This window comes from Crinia signifera, chromosome 8, assembly GCF_055691185.1.
Source record: "Crinia signifera chromosome 8, ASM5569118v1, whole genome shotgun sequence".
Lineage (NCBI taxonomy): Eukaryota > Metazoa > Chordata > Amphibia > Anura > Myobatrachidae > Crinia > Crinia signifera.
In genome coordinates this window covers 155,687,410-155,712,738 of record NC_139224.1, presented here as the reverse complement: position 1 = coordinate 155,712,738, position 25,329 = coordinate 155,687,410, and the positions used below count along the sequence as shown (strand labels likewise).

Genomic DNA, 25,329 nt, shown 5'->3' with positions numbered 1-25,329 from the left:
GCCGGGACTGCAAACAGGAGGATCTGCTGGTCCCAGCGGGCAGCAATGGAGCAGGGGTGAAGTGGTGAGGGGGGGGGGGGGGGTTAGTGGACCAATGGCAGCGAGTGTTATGGAGTCTATAACCAAAAATGTTGGCCCTGCGCTCACTTAAGGGAGTACCTGAATGATGAATGTTGTAATAAAGTTAGACTGTGATGCTAAAATCAGTTTGATACTGTCTATTATCACTAGGTGGCAGTACTGGAAGACATGTAGTGGCTGAAACATGTAAAAAATCAAATATTTTATTTTATAATATTGGGTGATGTAAAACATACAAGAGCAATTAGTGATAGGGAGGGCCAGTGGGGATATGAGACAAGCAGTCTTTGAACTGAGGATGGTGAAGTGGTAAGGAGTCTTGTGTTGCAGGGAGCTGGCGTCAACAAGACCACGAGTGTTCTGGAGTGACAAATCACTTTGCAAATGGGTGTGGTATGGGACTCCGACAGTCGGGATCCCGACTGCCCGTACTCAGACAGCATGGCGAGCGCTCGCCACGCTGCGGGCACGGTAGCACCTATTCTATTCTCCCTCTATGGGGGTCGTGGACCCCCACGAGGGAGAATAGCGAGTGGCTGTCGGGCACCCGGCTGTCTGCGTTTTGCTGTCGGGTAAATGACTGGAGGAGGTGTTTGTGGAACTGTGTGTGGGGCAGAAGTGGGTGGTGCTGCAGGTGGAGCTACCAACGGGGCGGGGCATCAACTGTTAGTGCCGGCCAGTTACACAATGCCCCCAATACCCGCAGCTAGATACACATATGACCCCAATAGTACCAGATATACATATGTCCCCAATAGTGCCAGGTATGCCCCCACAGTACCAGAAACACATATGCCCCCAATGTGTCAGAATTTCCCAGCAGCAGTGCAACTCACTGCTGTTGCTGCTGCTGTTGGGGAGAGGAGAGTCCGGTGACCCCCTGCCGTATGTCTCCTCCTCCGCTGCCACTTCCCTTCGGAGGTGAGCTCATCGTGCTTCTCTCCTTCCCATCACTGTGTCCCTGTGACTGGGCCGTCAGCCAATCAAAGTTCACGGGCCGGCTCCTGATTAGCTGCCGGCCCGTGACCTCTGATTGGCTTGCGGGCCAGTAGCCAATCAGGAGCTGGCCAGCGAGCTCTTATTGGCTGATGGCCCAGTCACAGGGACACAGTGAGGAGTAGGAGAGCTGCACAAAGCACTCTCCTCCCATCCCCTCAGAAGGGAAGCAGCAGCCACGTCACTTCGCCCAGTGGAGGAGACAGACAGCAGGGTAGGCCGCAGAGGTCCCGGAGCACTGTGACGTCATTTTGGAAAAGAGCTTCAGGAACGGCTTCATACACGGTCCGTTTAACGGATCCGTTTGGGACTTAAACAGCACACATCGGATCGGATCGCATCCCTTGTGCATGCACTGCGATCCGATACGATGTGTACCTAGTACAAAAAGTATGTGCAGCACATACTTTTTGTACCGTACTATGTGATGCGCGGGAGCGCGCATCGCATAGTACAGAACGGATGCCGGCGAACGGCTCCGTGTATGGGCACCTTAACTCTGTGCTCCCTACATTGTGGCAGTTCTACGACAATGCCACTTTTCATGTTTCCATGGTGACGCTGGACTCATATACAGAAAATGCGATAACTCGGATGAACTGGCCAGCTCAGAATCCAGATTTTAACCCCACTTAGGGGTCGATCCTATTTGTTGCGGTTGGTTCGCGAGTGAGAATCATCACGGCACCAAGCGCACTATACAGCCGGCTGAATTCACTTAAAAAGTGCTCGCACCTCCATAGGGGTATGAGCAATTGTAAGCAAAGTTGCCGGCATTTAAATACATGAAAATGGCACCCGAATGCAGCTCGCGCCCTTATAGGACCTAATAGGATCGACCCGTCAGTTTGAATTAAAGAGACAGGTGCGTTCTAGGCCGACTCCACCTTCTTCAATGTCACAGTTAGTCGCTGTACTACAAGACAAAACAGCAAAACCTACCACCGGCTGTTGTCCAGGAACTTGTAGGCCGTGTGCAAAGGGAGTCTGCAGTGGTGGCTGCACCTGGAGGACCTGCAAAATACATTCATCTATTTACTGTCAATGTCCAATCATTCTGTCTACATAGTGGTCCTTATTCTGGTCTGTGCAATCCCCCGTGCATGTGCATGGGGGAGCAATGTTGAGTGTCTGTGCATGTGCAGATGCTTGGTGCGAGCGGGCATGGCAAACTGCCAGATGACTGTCCTGTTCCCACGTAGCAGTGCGGGTGAGCTGGGGGTTCAGCGGCGAGGGATCGTGCCCATGGGAACGCCCAGTGTTTTATGGGCGTTCCCATGAAAATGTTGGGCGTCCCACGTAAATGCGCCCGTGACGTGTGTGGGCAGCTGATGTCAGCAGATGTCTGCTGCCCGAAGTAGAGATGAGTGGGCGGCCTTTGGTCCCCGCTTCCCACCGCCTTGCTGATGGGGGCGCGCAAGCGAGTGACGGCGGCTCCATCTGTAGTCTGCCCAGGAATCATTTGTTATTGGGAGCCAAGTAACTTAACAGTATCATTTTTGGGTTGTGGGGGGAAACGGGAGCACCCAGTGAAACTCCACACAAGCATGGGGAGAATATACAAACTCCACACAGTTACTACCATGGTGAGGAGTTTGTATACCCATGGCCTCAGTGCTGAGAGGCAGTAATGCTGTACGTGTGTATATACAGAGATACGGGGCAGCACGGTGACATAAGGTGCGGTGGTTGTATCTGATTTATCCAATCATCCAGGGGCGGATTGGGATGGAAAACCAGCCCGGGAAATCTGAGAAAGCAGAGCCGTGTTTTGAGGCTGGCGACAGGGGTGATCATTATGGGCAGTACCAGATTTAAGTGTCAGGCTGCCCCATGACTCAACATTTTAGCCCCCTCCCCCCCTTTTAAAAAAAGAGAGGGAGCACAGGGAGAGATGGATTGCAGAGAGTGAGAGAGAGAGGGATCAGAGAGAGAGAGAGGGATTGCAGAGAGAGAGGGGGGGGGGTCACAGAGAGAGAGAGAGATCCACATTTATCAACTAATATTTGCGGCAAAATCCTCGAAAATGGGTGTTTTTGGGGATTTAGCTGCAAATATTAAGTAACCCCCTAATGTATAAAAGGGGGACCTCCCTGAAGCGCCGCATCGGTCAGCCCGGCATCGCATCCCTGGGCTATCACCATACCGGGATGGCAATAGCCCATTGTAGCCCGGTCAACTGGGCATGCACAGACCCCCCGGCTTCTGGTGCCATGCATCGCAGGGACGGGCTCTTTTCGGAGTCCTGTCCCTGCGCCTCGCAGATGATACATTAATGCTGCTCAGACCAGGTATTTAAAACGGTTTTTGAAACGGTCAGAACAAGTTTAACCCCTTTCACACCGCATGTAAATACCTGGTCTAAAGCAGGTTTGCGGTGTGAAAGCTACAGTGAAAAGCGGTAAAGCCCCCCCACCCCTCCCCCCGGTGCTGAGACACAGGCAGCAGCAGCGCAGGGTGTGCTGATGATGAGAGGGACAGAGAGCAGGCAGCCATGGGGGCATCACCTCACCATGCGCCCCCCTGCCCGCTCTCCATCAGCTGCACCACTGGCTGCTCTCCATCCCTCTCATCATCAGCACACCCTGCGCTGCTGCTGCTGCCAATGTCGGACTGTCAGCACCGTCTCTCCAACCACCACCCCACCGCAGAGGCAGCAGGACATCCACATTGTGCTCCCGCTGCCCGCACTCCGCTGCTGCCCCGCTCCGGAACTGGTGAGTCAGGGCAGACAGCCACCCGTCCCCCTCACCTCCTCGGCGCAGTGCAGCAGCCCCCACTCTCACCCCAGGCAGGGCAGGACACAGTGCCCCAGAGTTGCAGGGACCCCCTGCCCCCAGCGCGAACATCCATTCCCTGCGTTGGTGTGGGGGGCTGGGGGGAGAGGAGAATACTGTTTCAGTCCCGTTCTAGGCACCAAATAAACGGGTCTGACATGGGTAGGACCCTCCATATTTACCGTTTCCAAAAAACGGTAAAAAAAAACGGCAATAAAACGGTTTATATGTGCGGTCTGAAAGGGGCATAAGGTGATTAAGATTTTACAATGCGATCCTGGGCAGTAATATTCCACCCAGATAGCATTGTAAATGATAAATGTGCCCCTGAGAGAGGGATCGCAGAGAAAGATTGAGAAAGAGAAGGAAAAGGGGTCGCAGAGAGAGGGAGAGAGAATCCCCGAGTCATACTCTCCACATGCCCTATTCTATATGACAGAGAGAAGCAATTCGCGGCCATACCCCCAGAATCCGCGGGAACACCCGCGACGACCCCCCCCCCCCCCCCCGAAACTCGCGGGTTTTTCAATCCCCCTACAGAAGTACTTACTGTTGATGACTGGGCTGGAACCAGTGTGGGAGGAAGGTGCTGGCAGGAGGAGAGGACAGAGGAGCCACTGCACACACACAGTCCTCCTGTCTGCGGAGCTTTCACTCAGGCTTCCAGCCGCTGCCAAAGGCCTGTGCTGGGTCACGTGTGTTATTCACTCAGTGTGGTGGAGGGGGCGTGGCCACTGCTCTTCAGGCCAGTAGTAGGCAGGACCGTCTTGTCTGGTTTATAGTGACAGGCTGCAACTGCTCTGTCTGACGGTAGGGGGAGCTGCAGCTACAGGGACTGTCCCCTGCAGGAACAAGAAAGGTGGATGTGTTATGGGCTGTGGGTTATAATAATTATGCTGGTGTACAAGATGTGTGTATGTTTGCTGTGTGTGTATATGCTGTATGTTATATGTATAGTGTGCATGTATATTTGTGTACATGATGTGCGTGTCTCTATATCTCTCGAATATATGTGTGTATCTATCTATCTATTGATTCCAGGCGGTGCGGCACTCAGAAATAAATAGACAAACTCTGCATCATAGCTTTCAACATTTCAATCTTAATTAGATTTTTGTCAGGATACAAATGGAATGTAACAATCGCTTACCTTATAACCCTCTGCCCCACGTGCAACGCCCATCTTCAGCCTAAAGGCCCCTATACATCGAGGCGATTTGGTCCGATTTCGGCCTATTGCGACCAATCAGCCCGTTAAATCGGACCAAATCGCCTCTCCCTGACATGCAGTCGGGTCCTATGCGCGGTCCCATCCGTTCTGGGGCGGGAAGCAGGGACGCATGCGATCCATCACAACGGATCGCATGTGTCCCTGCCGCCGGGAAGGTCCCAGCGGCTCGCACGCAGTCGGGTGTCCGTACACTGCTGCGAGACGTCGCAGGCAGTGTATGGGCACCCTAAGTATTGGCTTCCGATGTGGCGCAGAAAGGTGATGTCACCGTGGAGTTCCACGGCGCACGTCAATAGTGCAAGTTAATACCATGGTAACAGATAAATAATCTATCGGAGTTATAGTAACAAATGAATGTACAATGTTAACTGTATGTTAAGAAACAATACAATATAGATACAAATAATTAAAGGCATACAGTACACGGATTAACCACTGCAGCCAATTATTAAACATAGATAGTGAGAATGTCTCGTTTAGACCCCGTGGAGTCACCATGTCTAAAGATCCATTCCACCTATCTGAGACTGGCCATCGGATGTTTGGCCTCGTCAAAATGCCGGGCCACAGGAAGCTCGCCAGTGGCGTAACTAGCTTTTGTGCGCCCCCCGCCGTTAAAGGGAGGGCGCCCACCCACGCACCCCGCCGCACCACCCACCCACGCACCCCGCCGCACCAACCCCCGCCCCGCCGCACCAACCGCCGCCCGCCCACCCCGCCGCACCAACCCTCGCCCGCCCCCCCGCACCAACCCTCGCCCGCCCCGCCGCAGCAACCCCCGCCTCGCCGCCCATTCAATCCCCCCCAGTCTTACCTGGCTACGCTCAGTACGCGCAGGTCCCGGCTCCCTTCTTCTGCTATGAGGACCACCACAAAATGTCTGCCCCCATGCAGCAGACAGTTTCAGAGAACTACTGTATCTGCTACATGGGGGCGGACATTTTGTTGTGGTCCTCATAGCAGAAGAAGGGAGCCGGGACCAGCGCGTACTGAAGACTGACAGGTAAGACTGTGGGGGATGGCGGCGGGGCAGCGGGGTGTAACTATAGCACTGCAGCCCCCGGTGCCCGCACATGCACAGCGCCCCCACACGGTCGCGGGGGCTGCGGTGCTATAGTTACGCCCCTGATGCTCGCTTTTACCACTATTGATGGCTGCTCTAATAGTATTGCGATGTGCTGCCATCCTCTCTTTAGATTTCTTCAACGTTTTGCCTATGTAGCTCAATCCACAGGGGCATATAATTTAATATACAGTTTAGGTACTTTCACAAGTCAGGTGGTGCCTAATAATATATTTTTAAGTAAAAAATAGCGAGCATCCTGTGGCCCGGCATCGGGACTCGCATCGCACGGCATGCATGCAGAGGGACAATTTAGACCAGTGGTCGCCAACCCGTCGCTCGCGAGCTACTGGAAGCTCGCGGTAGCGATCCGGGTGGCTCGACCACTCTGCGCCCGCCTGCCCGTCCCTCCATCGCCCACCGCCGCCTTCACCTGAGACAGACGCTATCACCTCTAGCACCTGACAGTGTGCACAGCGCTAGGCGCTCCCGGCACTTCCGGGTAGCACTGCAGCGCTATGCTCACTATCAGATGCTAGAGGTGAAATATTACCTCTAGCGTCTGTCCCCCCCGCTCAGCCGCCCGTCCAGTCATCTCTGCTCCCCGGACACTATGCTACCGTACAGCTACTCTGCTCCCCCCACAGGCTACGGTGCCCGGACACTCAGCTCCCCCGCAGCAAGAGGCGAGATGTTTAAAGGTTAAAACAGCCGCTGCCCAGACCAACAGACAGGCATCAATGACAGCTGCAGGGCATCCTCCCTCTGTCACTGTAAGTGTGTGCACTACATGTTTCGTGTCACATGTTTAGTCTGTCTTCTATATATGTGTGTGCATTTATGCATGTATATATGTATGTATTCTATGTGTGTGTATGCATGTGCTGTGTGTATATATATATATGTATGTATGTATGTATGTATATATGTGTAGTACCATAAAAGTTAAATACGTTTTGAGGAGCATTTATTTTATGTTTTTAGAATTTAGATAATGAAAGGTGCAAGGTTGGTGAGGGGGATGGAAAGGTACAGAGGGGACAGAGAGGTGCAGGGGGGACAAAAAGGTGCAGGAGGTACAGAGAGGTGAAGGAGTTATGGGGGGACAGAGACATGCAAGGGTTACTAGGGGATGGAGAGGTGATGGAGAAGTGCAGGGGGGAAAGAGAGGTGCAAGGGGGATGGGGGCTGAAGGGGTGCAGGGTGGACGGAGATGTGCAAGGGTGATGGGAGTACGGAGAGGTGATGGGGCGACATAGTTGTGCCACCTCGACATGCCGTAATCTGATTAATACTGTATTGTTTTGAAAAATGTCTCTATGGTCCTTAGAGAAGTTTTTCAACACAATGAAGTATTGATTTGGTTACATTTAGAAAGAGAGAAAAGAATGTCCTTTTGCTAGGTGCACCTATTAGAATCTAAAACATAACTTTTATTAATTACATTTATTTGTAAAAGGCTGCGTAAATTTAAAACCATATAACGAACAAGGGTGGGTAAACACACATAAAAACGGGGGTGGCAGGCAGGGACTTGCTGATAGTAGCTGGAATATTCAAAATTTTATTATAACTGCAAGGATGGCAGTGCGTAGGGCTACTAGGGTATTAGACCAGTTATGTACCTGGTAATTGAATTTAGATAAATAGAATATAGTTTTACTCAAGGAGTCTCACTAGTAGCCTCTGTTTTGTGTAGCACTGGCTGGTGGCTCGGTTACACTAACACAGTTGCCGTGTTTATGCTAATCACAGGCAATATTGAACACTGACACAAATGGCTAGAATAATTCCAGCTTTCCGATCCGTCCGCTCTGTACAGTGTAAGAGAGACCTACACACACATGAATCAGTGTGCCGTCGGAGGTTAGTGGGGGTGTAGCGGGGTTAGGTGTATCGTCCAGCCACAATCATACCCACATGATTGTGGCTGGACGATACACCTAACCCCGCTACACCCCCACTAACCTCCGACGGCACACTGATTCATGTGTGTGTAGGTCTCTCTTACACTGTACAGAGCGGACGGATCGGAAAGCTGGAATTATTCTAGCCATTTGTGTCAGTGTTCAATATTGCCTGTGATTAGCATAAACACGGCAACTGTGTTAGTGTAACCGAGCCACCAGCCAGTGCTACACAAAACAGAGGCTACTAGTGAGACTCCTTGAGTAAAACTATATTCTATTTATCTAAATTCAATTACCAGGTACATAACTGGTCTAATACCCTAGTAGCCCTACGCACTGCCATCCTTGCAGTTATAATAAAATTTTGAATATTCCAGCTACTATCAGCAAGTCCCTGCCTGCCACCCCCGTTTTTATGTGTGTTTACCCACCCTTGTTCGTTATATGGTTTTAAATTTACGCAGCCTTTTACAAATAAATGTAATTAATAAAAGTTATGTTTTAGATTCTAATAGGTGCACCTAGCAAAAGGACATTCTTTTCTCTCTTTCTAAATGTCCATTTATCTTGTCCTGAGGTAGCACACCCCTACTAACATCTTGTCAGATTATTGGTATACAGGGGTCCACTACATATTGCAGTCCTGTGCGATCACCCCAAAACCCCCTCCCTTTTTGATTTGGTTACACCAGACTCCAGAGATGTATATCCCCCATAGCGGAAAAAATGGGGAACATGACCTCGCAGGAGTACCACGGTATTAGGTCATGCCCCCTAATTTCGGGCAGATGTCCATTCTCTAACTCCAGTGTTGGGAGGTATGTATGCGGCATATTGGACATTGCAGTGTGTGGCATATTGTGTCTGGGGCATTGCGGTATGTGGCATAATGTGTCGGGCATTACACTGGGCGGCATAATGTGTAAAGGGCATTTTTCGTTTATTAGGCAGATTTCTTTTTTTTTTTTACTTTAGTAGCTCTTCAGGCAGATTATGTTGTCTCGAGTAGCTCACGCCCCAAAAAATGTTGGAGACCACTGATTTAGACTATATAGTGCAGATCTGTATAGTGTAGTCTTGCCAGCGCTCTCTATTTCACTGATGATTTGCGACTTTTCTTCTAGGGGGGGGGCGGTTTGCTGTTTAATCTTGAACCTCCCCCCTCCATTCCTGGCCCCTCCTCTTCCCAGTCCTGACCCCTCCTCTTCCCAGTCCTGACCCCTCCCCTTGCACTCTATATTATATGGTGCAATAAGTAGGCACATTGTGAGACTTGTCACCACCAGGCATGCCACATACTGAGTGCCCATGCCAGCGGTGGAGGGGTTAAGTGAGGGTCTGTGAGAAGTACGGCAGAGAAAGAGGAGAAACTGTGGGATAAAGTTTTACTATACCTGCTATGGTTGGAGAGAGAGGAGGCTGTGGTAGCGATGGAGTCATCTGACACCACAGAGCCCAGCTGCGCTTTGTCTGCTACTTCCCTACATCCCCTGCACAGGCTGTGTATAGATGCATTGGGCTCCCCTGGTATACTCACCCCACCCTCAGCCTCCAGCTCCCGCGATACAGTGCAGTCAGAGTGCCCACCAACCACAGTGACCACTATGAAGTCAGAACGCAGCCACGGGTGCGCACGCTTCTGTCCCGCCCCCGGCCGCATTTCACTATTGTCACCTCCTGGCCCGGTCACCGCTACCTCCGCCAACCTTGCACCCGACAGCCCTTAAATCCACCCCTGCCCTCAGACGGCTACTGCAGCAATACTAATCGCATATTCTCTAACATATATGCGATTCCCCCTCCTTCTACCCGGCTGCTGCGGGGAGGGCTCCGCCTCCTCCCTGCACCTGGAAGGGGATGTATAGTGCAGGGAGGAGGAGATCACTGGTCTGGGCAGCACAGCACTGTGCTGCCCAGACACAGGTGAGGGGGTGTTGACGGGGGTCCATGCGGGGCAGCGAGGGTCCGTGTGGTGTGGTGGCGGGCCGTGATAAGAAGCCCATAGGCTTTTATGGGGTATCGACAGCTTTTGCTGGTGATACCCCCGCAATGAAAACCCGGCGTGCCAGTTTTCCTGCAAACCAAAATGCCAGAGCAGCCCTGAGAACCATACTACACATTTGCCAGTACCATGGCGGTGGCAGTGTAAGGGATTGCCATCCTGCCATTGCCATCAATGGTTGCCATTGATGGCAATAGTGCAACTGCTCATCGATAGTAGCATACTATGCAATGGATGACCACCATTTTTTTTTTAACCTGTCAATGGTTTTTGACTGATTGGCCTGTGGGCCAATTAAAACATGGGGTGGGGCTTCATGGGTATCAGGGGTGGAGCTATGCTTCATGTCCAGGTCCCTTCTTTGGGGACCCTCCCCCCCCCCCCCCCCCCCCAAAAAAAACACCATATTAGTTTATGCTTGTCATTGATGCAGGGAAACCATTGGGGTTTCCAGCGCAGTTATAGAAAACCAGACACTGATCTCTATGGTAAATGGATCAGTCACATGAATCAGAATTTGTTTAAAATAGGTTTTAAGCTGTCAGATAAATTACACCATTAGATTTAATATAAAGTTAAATGAAAGTCATATGAAAAGGATGATACTGGTATATTAGTGATGTCACAGGGAAGGTACAGATAATATTAGTGATGTAACAGGGATGGTACGGTTAGCGTTAGTGATGTCACTGTGGATGATACAGGTAACGTTAGTAATGTCACAGTGATGCTACAGGTAACATTAGTGATGTCACAGGGAAGGTACAGGTAATATTAGTGATGTCACAGGGATGATACTGTTAGCATTAGGGATGTCACTGGGGATGATACTGGTAATGTTAGTTTATGTCACAGGGATTGTACTGGTAACATGAGTGATGTCACAGGGAAGGTACAGGTAATATTAATGATGTCACCGGGATATTTCAGGGAACAGTAGTGATTTCCTCAGGATAATACATGTAAAAGTAGTGATGTCATGGGGATGGTAGAGGCAAAATAAGTGTCACGGGACTGGTACTGTTATTATCTGTCGCAGACGCCATTTTCTGCTTGGCCATGCTGCAGGGTCATCCAGAAGATATTATGTACAATACCATGTTGCCGACTACACCATTGTCCCCTGTATCATGCAAGTGTGTACTCCCCACACAATGCAGCGTCAGTGCACTGTTGGATTGGCCGGCTACACATTGGGCCCAATTCAGAGGGGCTGTGAATTTGCAGCATGTCTGACAATCGAACGGCCGCGCATGCGCACTGTACGCTCTGTGCATGCGCGAGTCATCTGCCCAAAGGCAGCAATTAGAGGCTAGCCTTCCCTCGCTATTCGCAGGGTGGCTGACACCCTGCTGGGTTTTGGACGAGTACACGGGCGTTTGGAATGCCCAGAAAATGCTGGTGTTCCCGGGCTGTCAGGAGGTGGTCCGCTGATTTAATCAGCAGCCTTCGCAGTGCTTACTCAGCGCTACGAGCAGGGGAAATTATTCAATGGTGAATGATGTACCCCCTGTGTGCACAGCTACCTACGCGTTTGCACCCGTGCTGCTCTGAATCAGGCCCATTGTTCAGGTTTTAAGGATATCCATGCTTGAGCACAGGTGACATAATTAGTACCTCAGCCTGTTTTATTTAATCTGGACACATGCATGGATATCCTTAAAACCTGGACTGTAAAACAGTTTAGGAAACTGCTGTAACTGTATTCACTGTCAGGGCTGAACAAAGCGGGAGCTAGGACCCAGGGAGGGTCAGCTCATCCCAGTGATCAGGAACACATGAGATGATTGAATAAATCAGATACAACCACTGCACACTGACTGGTGCTGCCAGATAGAGCACTGCAGAGTACTGAGCAGCTGTCCAGGTAAGAGCATACTGGTGTAATGTCAGACTATAGCCGTGTACACCCGGGGGCGATAGGGGCTGATATCGCTGGGAATATGGTCGCTGACGACCATTTTGCCATCTCTGGTCGCTGATGAAAAGAAGACACTCAGCAATATATCTCTCCCCGTGTGTACACGGCTTTATGGTGGAAGCAGGAATAAAGAAGCAGGTGGGAGAATTGGCTCATGGAGGGCAGGGAGACTGGTGCTGGCTTACAGAAGTGGGGTGACTTGGGGAACATGTGTCACCTGAGAGCGTAGGTTTGGGAGGAGGGGTTCCCCGCAATATGAGGGTGCCATATAATATGTAACATAAGTACAGATTGGTGTCTTTATTTATGGAGGTCACTTGCACCAAAGGTTAAAGAAAACAGGGACAGGAGTAACCTGGGGGTGGGTGTGATGTGTACGCTGCAATGTGGGAGCCTCCACACTGCTGCTGTGCTGTACAGTTACCTCAGGGTTGCCTACCTGACCCTCTCCATGAGGGAGAACATGCTCTGTTCCTGGACTTCCCTGGTAATGTATGATTGCCATCACCTGTGGGGAGCTAGGTAACTTATAAGAAAGGTGTTTCACCACAGGTGCTGGCAATCATACATTACCAGGGAAGACCAGGAACAGAGTATTTTGTCCCTCATGGAGAGGGTCAGGTAGGCAACGCTGAGGTAACTGTAGTGCCCAGTGGAAACCAGCACAAACACAAGGATAACATACAAACTTGTCACCGATAGGCCAAGGAATTAAACTCATGACCTTACTGCTAATACTACTGTAAGCATACCTCCCAACTGTCACGATTTTAGAGGGACAGTCCCGATTTTCGGGTACTGTCCCGCTGTCCCACCCGCGGCAGGCATTGTCCCGCTGCGGGGGGGTGACAGTTGGGAGACCCCCCAATCAAGTAGAATAGACGCTGTGCGCATGCGCACAGCGTCTATTCTCGTATGAAAATGAGGTCGCGGCTAATTAGCATAAGCCGCGCCCTCATTTGCATACGCCCCGCCCCCTTTTCGGGCGCTCGCGCGGCTTCGCCGCGCGAGTGTCCCTATTTCCTCCGGCCACAAGTTGGGAGGTATGCTGTAAGTGCTATTGCTGCCCATACGTGCATTTTGGACTAGATCTCAAAAGCAGTTCCCCAACATGACCCTCTCCAGGAGGGCCACATTGCTCTGCTCCTGAACTTACCTCTGAATGTATGATTACTATCACCTGCCAGGAAACACCTTTCTTATCACGTAACCCAGGCATGTCCAAACTATGGCCCTTCAGCTGTTGTGAAACTACAAGTCCCATCATGCCTTGTCGCAGTTTTGCTATTAGGGAATGCTAAAACTATGGCAAGGCATGCTGGGATGTGTAGTTTCACAACAGCTGGAGGGCTGCAGTTTGGGCATGACTCACGTAACCTGTTCAAAACAGGTGATGGCAATCAAACATTCCGAGGGGAGCCCAGGAGCAGAGCATTGTGTCCCTCCTGGCTTGGATCATGTTGGTATGATAACAGTACCTGCTGCACATACTTTTTGTACCTTGCAATATGATCTACATGGGAGCCACATCGCAAGGTAAAATAGCACCGTGTGTGGGCACCTTATGTCACCGCGCTGCCCCCGCGCTGCCCCGTATCTCTGTATATACACACGTACAGCATTACTGCCTCTCAGCACTGAGGCCAGGGGTATACAAACTCCACACCATGGAAATAACTGTGTGGAGTTTGTATATTCTCCCTGTGCTTGTGTGGAGTTTCCTCCCACAATCCAAAAATGATCTTGTGAAGCTAATTGGCTCCCAATAACAAAAGATTCCTGGTAAGAAACGCTGGGCGTTCCCATGGGCACTGCCGAACCCCACCCTCACTGAAAGGTGCAAACAGGACAGCCAACTAGCAGTTTGCCGTTCCCGCTCGCACCAAGTGTCTGCACATGTGCAGACGCTCAACATTGCTCCCCCGTGCGAATACACGGGGGAGCGCACAGACCAGAATAAGGGCCACTATGTAGACAAACTGATTGGACATTGACAGTAAATAGATGAATGTATTTTGCAGGTCCTCCAGGTGCAGCCACCACTGCAGACTCCCTTCTTTGCAAACGGTCTACAAGTTCCTGGACAACAGCCGGTGGTAGGTTTTGCCATTTTGTCTTATAGTACAGCGACTAACTGTCACATTGAAGAAGGTGGAGTCAGTGTAGAACGCACCCATCGCTTTAATTCAAACTCACGGGTCGATCCTATTAGGTCTGAAGGGTGCAAGGTGCCATTCGGGTGCCAGTTTCATGTGTGTAAATGTTGGCAACGGCACCCGATCCAGCCCGATCTCGCCGATCTGGGGGGCATTGTTCATCTGGCACTGCTGGGGGCATTGTGTTTCTGGCATTACTGTGGGTATTGGGGGCATTGTGTAACTGGCACTGCTGGTGACGTGTATATATGTTATTACTGGTGGCATAATGTGTGTATATAGGGCACTGCTGGGGGCATTGTGTATATATGGCACTGCTACGGGAATTGTTTTTTTTATGCAACAGTTGGTAGCTCCACCCACAGCACCGCCCACTTCTGCTCTGCCCACAGTTCCTGAAACTATTTTCATACAAATATAGCACTAAATGTGACCTCATGCCTTGCCAAAGTTTTGCTATAAGGGAGTGTTAAAACTGTGGCAAGGCATGCTTGGATTTGTAGTTTCACAACATCTGGAGAGCCACAGGTTGGCCTGGCCTGCCCTACAGCATAACCCCACCACCTCCATGCTGTACTGTACACTCTCCTGGTCAATCATCAAACACCTCCTCCTGATCTGCAAAGTGATTTGTCACTCATAACACTCGCTGCCATTGGTCCACTATCCAGTGTTTGTGCTCTTTACACCATCTGCATTCTTCTTTGTGAATGGAGGTTTATAAGCAGCTGCTCACCCATAATATCCAAGTACATGGGCCTCCCTACAAAGTGTTCTTGTTGAAACCAACACATTAGTGGCCATTTGGAAGTTGTATGCATGTGGTAACCCCTGGTTAGCACTCTCTGGTCCATGGGTTGCAGTTGCGGTTGGCCGAGGTCTTCCAGGGCGAAGTGCATTCCAGCAATGACCGCTCCTCTTACACGTATTAATCACAAAAGTCCCAGTGGATTAAGGGACCTTCATAACATCCACAATAGATCTCACACACATGCCTTCGATCAGCCATCCTACATCGATCCCCTTTCAAACTCATTTAGCTCATTCCGGAAATCCATTCCGTTAGCAGTTGATCTAATCGGAGCCCCGCTACCCGTTTTATAACTATATACAAAAATGTGAAGATAGCTGTCATTTTCACAATATTTTTAAACCCCTAAATAGGTCCATATAATCCGCAAATAGACCAAACCATTTTAATTATTACAAATAAGTATTGAAGAATGATTTTACTGTAATTTGGTTAAGTAGCTTTTGCCTAATCCCCTTTATGTACATTCTTCTATATGTTGTCCCTTTATGGGTTAGCTGTGCCTGTAGGTATTACCTGATATGGAAGTTTCACCACACCCAGGTGGAGATATATCAAGCCTTGGAGAGAGGTAATGTGGAAATGTTGTCCAAATCCACCAATCCGCTTCTGTCAATTCTAGTACAGTCTATGAAATGCCTGAAGCTGATTGGTTATTTTGGGAAACTTCTACACTTTATCTCTCTACAATGCTTGGTACATCTCCCTTCCTGTGTTGAGAATTTTGGGGAGAATTCAATCTTGCACTTTATGGCGGCAGGATCTCGCTCAAAGGTGTTCACTACCCCATCGGGTAGAGAGCACTTTTGGGTGAACAGGAGGGCTAAATGGGATGGCAATTGTCTTTCCCCTATGAGACCTCTAATTTCGGAGTGTCTGAGACTCACTTTCATTTCTCTCTTCTGCTACCAGCGATGGCATCTGCTGATCTGAGACGGGAGCTGGACTGTTCCATCTGCCTGAACATTTATACAGATCCTGTCACCCTGAGATGTGGACACAACTTCTGCCAGGCCTGTATTGATCGTGTGCTGGATACACAGGAGGGGACTACAGTATTTACCTGTCCAGAATGCAGAGCAGAGTATCTGGATCGTCCTGCACTAGAGATAAACAGAAAGCTCTGCAATATAGCAGAACGTGTACGCTCTATTCCAGAGGAGGGAACTGGGATGTTCTGCACTGATTGTGTCCACTCAAGTACCTGTTCTTAAGACCTGTCTGAAATGTGAAGCTTCTCTCTGTGATATACATTGGAGGACACACAACAAGTCAGCAGAACATGTCTTGGTTGATCCCACCACTTCCTTGGAGAAAAGAACATGTTCCCTCCATAAAGAGATCTTGAAGTATTTCTGCACTGAGGACAATGTCTGTATCTGTGTGTCCTGCCTTTTGGTTGGAGAGCATCGGGGGCACATGGGGGAGATGCTGGATGAGGCCTCTGAGAAGAAGAAGGAGAAATTGAGAAATGTTCTGCAGAAACTGACCACAAATAGAGACGAGACTGATAAAAGTATCCAGAGTCTGCAGAAACGCAGGTGTGAAGATCAGAAAAATGCAGCTGGTTTAACAGAGACAGTCACTGCCCTGTTTAGAGACATCAGGAGACAGCTGGAGGACCTAGAGAAGAGAGTGCTGAATGAGATCTCTAGGCAGGAAGAGAGTGTTTCACTCTCAGTCTCCGATCTGATTCAGCAGCTGGAAAAGAAGAAGGATGAGCTTGCCGGGAAGATGTGTCAGATTGAGAAGCTGTGTAACATGTCTGATCCAATGACTGTCTTACAGGAACCAGACACTGGTGACTTGTATAATACAGAGGAGCCATGTTTCATGACTGATCCAATGGCTATTGACCAAAAACAGGATAGTGAAGAGGGGAGTAATGAAGAGGAGAAGGAGGGGGATACTCAGCAGAATGAGGAGGGGAAGGAGATCACTGAGAAGGAGAATAGAGAGGAGAGTCAGAAAAATAATGAGCATGTCCATAAAGTAGGAGATCTGGATGTGGGTCTCGTATCAGTGAAATTACAAACATTATCTGATATAATAACAGGAATAAATGTATGTTTCTATGTGCAGACACCAGCAGACATATCACTGGATGTAAACACAGCGGGTGATTATATACTTATATCAGGTGACATGAAAACTGTATCCTCATCTTCGATAGAACATAGTCAGCCAGAGACACCAGAGAGATTCCAGGATGTGCCTCAGGTGTTGGGCACCAGTAGATTCTCCTCAGGGCGACATTACTGGGATGTGGATATCCATAAGTCAGAAGGCCGGATTGTGGGGATGTGTTATCCCAGTGCAGACAGGAGAGGGGATCAGGCACAAATTGGATGTACTAACAAGTCTTGGTGCTTGGATAGGACTTATGATGAGTATTCAGTGAAACATGATGGTGATGCAATCCCATTACCTTCCAGTATTCCCTATGCTAGAGTGAGGGTGTATCTGGATTATGAGGCAGGACAGCTGTCCTTTTATTCTGTGAGTGACATGATCAGACACTTACACACCTACACTGCCACCTTCACTGAGCCCCTACATGCTGCATTAGGTGTATGGGAAGGGGATTCTGTACAGATATGTGTGGATAGCCTGGGGTAGTCAGGAAGAGGAATCTGATTGGTGGGACATTAGTGCACAGAATGAAGCAGCGGATACAGAAGTATATATGTATATACAGACAGTGAGTCTGGTGCAGGGAATTGGTGTATAATTGTGTGGGCACTGCAAGTTGTGTATTCAGTGTTCCAGCAGCTGTGTGTCATGTCCAATGTTATCTGTTGTTCTATTCCTGACAGGGCAAATATGTATCAGTCATTTGTATCAAACAGCGTAATATTTCTATGTAACTGTAAATCCCAATGAGTATTCTTCAGTTATTTGTTAGTAATGTAGTTAATAAAGGTTCCAAAACTTTTCTGATATCTTGCATTTAATGTGTAAAGGCCCCCATACACTAGTCCAACTTGTCTGAAGGGCATGCCGAACCTAATTTTTCTTGAACTTCCCCCACAGGTTCCTGGGAGTCCCTTAATCTGATTTGGCTCACCGTTTTTTTCCCCAGCTGTTTTCACTCCTTGCGGTGAATCTTTTTCACTGAAAATCTGATTTACCCTATTCAATGTTCACTGTTCGCCGAAAGCGAACAGTGAATGCCGGACAGTTCTCCGTTTCATGCTCGCTGCAAATCGCTGGTGTATTTCAATGGGGTTTTCACTGGGATTTGCCGAGAGTGTATTCAATGCTAGGATGGAGAACTGCTTTCAGCATGATTTTCGCCATGATGCACCGTTTTGCATTCGACATCTTTTTAAGGTGAACTGGAAAGTAATCTTACATGAATATATATTTAATTAATTTTTTACAATTTTTTTTCACGTTCGCCGCAGGGGTTAACTTGCTCTACACTCCTGACACCTGCAGTAGCTGCTCTGATCCATCCAACACTCCTGACACCTGCAGTAGCTGCTCTGATCCATCCAACACTCCTGACACCTGCAGTAGCTGCTCTGTTCCATCCAACACTCCTGACACCTGCAGTACCGTGTTTCCCTGATAATAAGACACTGTCTTATATTTTTTTTTTTTCAACAAAAAACACTATAGGGCTTATTCTCGGGGTAGGGCTTATTTTAGTTAACATTGGCCCTCCTTGTTTTATCCACATCATGCCCCCCGTCCTGCTTTCTCAGTCCTCCTTTTCCACAACCATGCCCCCAGTCCTGCTCCTCACCTACGGGTACAGCACTTTCCAGTTCTTCTTGTTTTTCGCCTGCGCCACTTCTCCCGCCGTGTACAGAAGCCGCATGATGTGCGTGGTGACATGATGCCCAGGGCACAGTGCATCCCTGGGACCAGTAGCTTCAACGGCTTCTACGGTACAGTACAGTACTGTACAAGCAAGGCGGCGGTGAAGGGGGATAGCGGGGTGGAGATGGGGTCATAAAAGTTAGTGCACGCACTCGGCTAAGGGAAATTTTGATAGGGCTTATTTTCGGTGTAGGGCTTATTTGGACCAGTGTCCAAAATCAAGGGTAGGGCTTATTTTTGGGGAAACACAACACAGTAGCTGCTCTTATCCACCCAACACTCCTGACACCTGCAGTAGCTGCTCTAATCCATCCAACACTCCTGACACCTGCAGTAGCTGCTCTCATCTATCCAACACTCCTGACACCTGCAGTAGCTGCTCTGATCCATCCAACACTCCTGACACCTGCAGTAGCTGCTCTGATCCATCCAACACTCCTGACACCTGCAGTAGCTGCTCTGATCCATCCAATACTCCTGACACCTGCAGTAGCTGCTCTGATCCATCCAACACTCCTGACACCTGCAGTAGCTGCTCTGATCCATCCAACACTCCTGACACCTGCAGTAGCTGCTCTGATCCATCCAACACTCCTGACACCTGCAGTAGCTGCTCTGATCCATCCAACACTCCTGACACCTGCAGTAGCTGCTCTGATCCATCCAACACTCCTGACACCTGCAGTAGCTGCTCTGATCCATCCAACACTCCTGACACCTGCAGTAGCTGCTCTGATCCATCCAACACACTTTACCACTTCACTAGGTCTACTAGTGCGATGCCTTGGAGTGGTTTCTCTGAGCTGTTTTTTGGGAAATACCACAACCTAGACCTGAATCCTTAAGGCCCCCATACACTATGGGACTTCTCCTAGGTCAGAGGTGGCCAAAAGGTCGATCGCGATCTACCGGTCGATCGCGGACCTTCCGCCGGTAGATCGCGATCATCTTCTAATGTGTGAAGCTCCCAGAAGTTTCAAATTTCTTCTGAAGCCTCTTCTGGCTTCTGCGTTCCCAGTAGTGCATTGCGCTGGTGCCCGGATGCACGGGTGACGTCACCGAGCACCAGTGCAGTACATCAGCAGGAACAAGGAGCTTTCATCAGGCCGGGCGGAAAGCTCTGCAGCAGGATGTCAGAGTGGCGGACACGGAAGCTGGAAGTCAAAGTGGCGGCGGTGGTGGCTGAAGGCAGAGCGGCAAAGGGTATATCAGTCGACTCTACACAAAAGTGATTGAGGATTTTTTTAAAGGCGCTTTTTTTGTAATATGCCTAGTATGGTGGGGGTTAGGGGGGAGGGTGGGGTGGCAAGAGAGGAACAACTATTGATCCCAGCTGAATGTACTGTTGTTTTATGGCCCTTATATTTTCTATAAAAAGAAAAAAAAGTAACATTGCTGGTTTTTATTTTTTTGGGGGGAGGGGGTTTAAGACACGATATACTGCCCCAGGGAATGGGGTTTTATTTAAAAGTGTAAGTTTGTGGGTAATTTGTCTGATATTTTTACATTATGTATAATACTGTCTCTGCACTGGGTGCATGAGAGCAGGAGGCTGTATAATAGTGGTATGTGGGCAAGACATTGATAAAAGTTGTGGCGCTGGTGCAGAGGACCATGGGGATACTTCTGGCTTCTGCCAGTGGGGGAACCTGCAGAGCGGCAGCCAGGGCAGGATTTCCCACCTAGGGTCAGCACCTTCTTGTGCCGGTACAGGATCCCCCATTCGCACGGGGGTCCGTGAAATGCGGGAGCGGGGTTGCGGGGGTCCGCTGGGGGGAGGATTGCGGGAAGGGGGCCGGCTGGGTCCACAAATTGTGGGAGGGGGGCGCAGGGGTCCGGGAATCGTAGGGGGGGAGGTCCGCAAATCACAAGAGGTTGGGGGGGCGCGTGAATCACGGGAAGGGGGGTCCACAAATTGTGGGAGGTCCGTGAATCGAGGGAGGGGGGGGGTTGCGGGGGTCCGTGAAACGCGGGAGGGGGTGCCGTGAATCGCGGGAGGGGGGGCACGGGGATGCCGTGAATCAAGGGAGGGGGTGCGGGGGGCGTGAATTGTGGGAAGGGGGGGTTGCGGAGGGGTCTCAAATCGTGAGAGGGGGGAGGGCGTGGGGGAGTGCCGTGAATCACAGGGGGGGGCGCGAATCTCGGGAGGGGGTGTCGCAGGGGTCAGTGAATCTCGGGAGGGGGGTGTGTGTGTCACCTGGTGGCTGTGGAGTAATGGTGGGCATGTACTGTAGCCCTGGCTGGGCGGGGGAGGTGATGTCAAGGGGGTGGTGGTGTGTATCACACTGGTCTTTTCCCTGGGGGGGGCGGGTTTGTGTAGAACACTGAGCGGGAACGTTATACACACAGGGGATGAGTGTCTTTTCCCTAGGGGGGGGCGGGTTTGTGCAGCGCGCTGGGCGGGAACGTTATATACACAGGGGATGAGATCCGGCTAAATATATGATATATAGGTACTTATGTAGTATCTGGACGCCCAATTAAAAAATCGTGTCCATCGCATCTCATCGCATGCGACCAAATCGCATGCGATGCGATGGACCCGATTTTTCCATAGGATTCAATGTTAAAATGGACTGAGTCCATTTTAACATAGGATTCTATGGGAAAAAGGGTCCTTTTCATTTCCCCACTATCCAACTACGCATGGAGTTGGATATAAACCTGTGGCGAGCGTAGCAAGCCACCGAGCCTGAAGCGTGGCGAGCCCCGCGTGGGGATGCGGAATACTTTTAAACGAATCCGCGTCCCCTCGCAACGCTTCGGGCTCGGTGGCTCGCTACGCTCGCCACAGGTTTATATCCAGATACTACATAAGTACCGATATATACATATATATATATATACTAGGTGATTCATTGCACCCTCCGGGCGCTCTTCACACCGTTGTGAGGGGCTTCGCCCCATCAGAAGTAGAAATATATGTGATCTGCTGCGCTATATAGGATGCTGTAACGGAATCTGCTGCGCTATATAAGACGCTGTAACGGAATCTGCTGCGCTATATAAGACGCTGTAACGGAATCTGCTGCGCTATATAAGACGCTGTAACGGAATCTGCTGCGCTATATAAGACGCTGCAACGGAATCTGCCGCGCTATATAAGACGCTGTAACGGAATCTGCCGCGCTATATAAGACGCTGTAACGGAATCTGCCGCGCTATATAAGACGCTGTAACGGAATCTGCTGCGCTATATAAGACGCTGTAACGGAATCTGCTGCGCTAGATAAGACGCTGTAACGGAATCTGCTGCGCTATGTAGGACGCTGTAACGGAATCTGCTGCGCTATATAGGACGCTGTAACGGAATCTGCTGCGCTATATAAGACGCTGTAACGGAATCTGCTGCGCTATATAAGACGCTGTAACGGAATCTGCTGCGCTATATAAGACGCTGTAACGGAATCTGCTGCGCTATATAAGACGCTGTAACGGAATCTGCTGCGCTATATAAGACGCTGTCGACACTGTAACGGAATCTGCTGCGCTATGTAAGACACTGACGGAATCTGCTGCGCTATATAATACACTGTAACGGAATCTGCTGCTCTATATAAGACACTGTGTAACGGTATCTGCTGCGCTATATAAGACACTGTAACGGAATCTGCTGCGCTATATAAGACGCTGTAACGGAATCTGCTGCGCTATATAGGACGCTGTAACGGAATCTGCTGCGCTATATAGGACGCTGTAACAGAATCTGCTGCGCTATATAAGACGCTGTAACGGAATCTGCTGCGCTATATAAGACGCTGTAACGGAATCTGCTGCGCTATATAAGACACTGTAACGGAATCTGCTGCGCTATATAAGACACTGTAACAGAATCTGCTGCGCTATATAAGACGCTGTAACGGAATCTGCTGCGCTATATAAGACACAAATAAGAGAGATTCACCCCCCCATAAATCCCCCAAACCCCATGATTATTCCCACTTTAGTAAAAAACTAAAATCCACCTTGAGAAGAGCAGGGTGGCAGCAGAAACCAGAGAGATCCCCCCCCCCCCCGCCCCCACCCCACCCCACCCCACCAAAACCCCAGACCCCATGATAATTCCCTTAATTCTTTATTTAAAAAAAAAAACAGAAAAAGTCTACCTTAAGGAGCATAGCACAGATATTCTCTGTAGAGGCAGGGAGGAGTCTTCTTCCTTATTACTGCTGCTCAGCGCTGGCCGGGAGCCAGCAGGAGCAGCTTGATTAGGGACTGGAGGCGAGCAGTGAGTCACGTGACGTCACCCCATCACGTCGCGGCGGCAGGCCGGGACCAGGTGAGCAGGGCAGCCGCCGGGCAGGGCAGCCGCCGGCGCATGCTGCCCTGCGTGTGTGAAATGAAGTATTGCAGGGCAGCAGGACTTCACCTCATGTGCGGAGGGGGGGCGGCGCCCTTCGCCCCAACTGCGCCCGGAGCGCCTCTGGCTGCAGGTGTGAGGCAGAAGGGGGGCGGGTGAAATGTCCGGTGGGGCGGTGGGACGCCGCGCGTATATGAGGGGGGGGGCTGGGCGCGCGGTGTGTAGATGCCTTATGGGCGGGCAGGGGATGAGTGTGTTAGGGGAGGGGTTGTGGGTGGTGAGCAGGCGTGGATGGAGTTAGTGGGCAGGCATGGGGAGTGGTGTGCGAGGAGGGGTGTGTGCTTGTGGAGAACAGTAGGACAGAGGTGCCTTGCTTTTGCAGTGTGGCTGACGGTGGATGGGCCTGTCAATCACCCGTGAAACCCCGCCCACCGTTTGCCACACTGCTTGACTGACAGATCTGGCTAAATATATAAGAGATATATATATATATATATATATATATACATACATACATACATATATACATACTGTGATCATAGCTTTCTCTTACACCCCAGATGAGCTAATTTATCTGTAACCTGTGACAGCTGCCCCTTTAAATCTAAGTCAGGTGTTGTGTTAGGTGACTGCCTCATCTTTAAAAGCCATAAGGTACTTGGCAGTTGAGCTTTAAACCAGGAAAAAACACATGTCCACTTTAGCTATGATGTGTCAGCAGTTGCCAGGCTCTTGAGAGACAATTGTTAGTGTAGGACTTGCAGTGAAATGGGGTCCCTTGGCGATGGGCTGCAAGCTTAAATGCATTGATCAATTCATGATCTAAAGGCCCATTATTTATTTGATTAATTGTATACTAAGGTGAGTTAGTTCATTATGGTGAGTGTTGAGTCCCTGTGTTTGTATATATATATATATATATATAATACCAGCGGTCTGGCACTCGGGTGCCCTCACAGGTAGTAGTAGTAGTAGTAGTACGTTTATTTATAAGGCGCCACAAAGTGTCCGCAGCGCCGTACATAGCAAACAAAAAAACAAATTACAAGGTGACGTACAGGGTGTGGCGAAAGATACAGTATAAATAGGGGTATAGCTGGTAGAACTAAAATCAGCATCAGTTTAGAAGTAGGTGTCAAAATAGTCAAGGAGACCGAAGATGAAGTAGAGGAAGGGAAGAACAGGACAGGAGCACAGGTGAGGTAATGAGGTAGGGTGAGTACGTGAGGAAGGAGGGCCCTGCTCATAAGAGTTAACATACTAAAAATAGGTGGGTGGACGAACGAAATACAATAGGATAAGTAGGAACGGAGGCAGGATAGGAGGATCAAAAGAGGTTAGGAGGAGGGATAGGCTAGTCGAAAAAAGTGGGTTTTGAGGGAGCGCTTGAAGGAGGTAAGGGAATCAGATAGCCTGATGGGTGGCGGGAGGTTGTTCCAGTGCAGGGGGGCAGCGCGAGAGAAATCTTGGACACGGGAGTGGGAGGAGGTGATTAGGTGAGAGGTCAGTCGGCGGTCAGCGATGGAGCGAAGAGGACGGGAGGGAGTGTGGATAGAGATCAGTGAAGAGAGGTAGGGAGCTGTGGAGGAGGAGAGAGCCTTGTAGGTGGTGGTGAGGAGTTTAAAGAGAACTCGGAAAGGAATGGGGAGCCAGTGAAGAGATAAACAGAGGGGGGAGGCGGAGGTAGAGCGGCGGGAGAGGAAGATGAGCCTAGCAGCAGCGTTAAGAATGGATTGGAGAGGTGCGAGGCGGGTGAGAGGTAGCCCAGAGAGAAGGATGTTGCAGTAGTCAAGGCGGGAGATGACAAGAGAGTGAATGAGAATTTTGGTCGCGTCAGTGGAGAGGAATGGTCTGATGCGTGATATGTTGCGTAGGTGAAAGCGGCAAGACTGTGAGAGAGCACGAATGTGGGGGGTGAAAGAGAGGGAGGAGTCAATGATGACACCGAGGCAGCGCGTTTGGTCGGTGGACGTGATCTCGGTTTCACCAATGCTGATGGAGATAGTGGGAGAAGAGGGGATGTTCGGGGGATGGAAGATTAGAAGTTCAGTTTTAGCCATGTTTAGTACACAGGTTATTGAAGGGCACATTTCAGCACATTCCCTGTGTCAGAATGTGAATTTGGGGCACATTCCCTGTATCAGCATGTAAATTTCAGCTCATGCCACATGTCAGATTGTGAATTTCGGGTACATTTCCTGTGTCAGAATGTGAATTTCACCCTCGTTCCCTGTGTCAGATTGTGAATTTCGG

General features: G+C 50.0%; 1 pseudogene across 1 annotated transcript; it reads left to right on the top strand.

Moving 5' to 3' along the window:
* Positions 1-11,894: 11,894 nt before the first annotated feature.
* Positions 11,895-17,886, top strand: LOC146027143 (E3 ubiquitin/ISG15 ligase TRIM25-like; annotated as a pseudogene). Its single transcript, XR_014454703.1, has 3 exons — positions 11,895-11,927; positions 14,003-14,077; positions 15,861-17,886. The product of XR_014454703.1 is annotated as an E3 ubiquitin/ISG15 ligase TRIM25-like (transcript).
* The last annotated feature ends 7,443 nt before the right edge of the window (positions 17,887-25,329 follow it).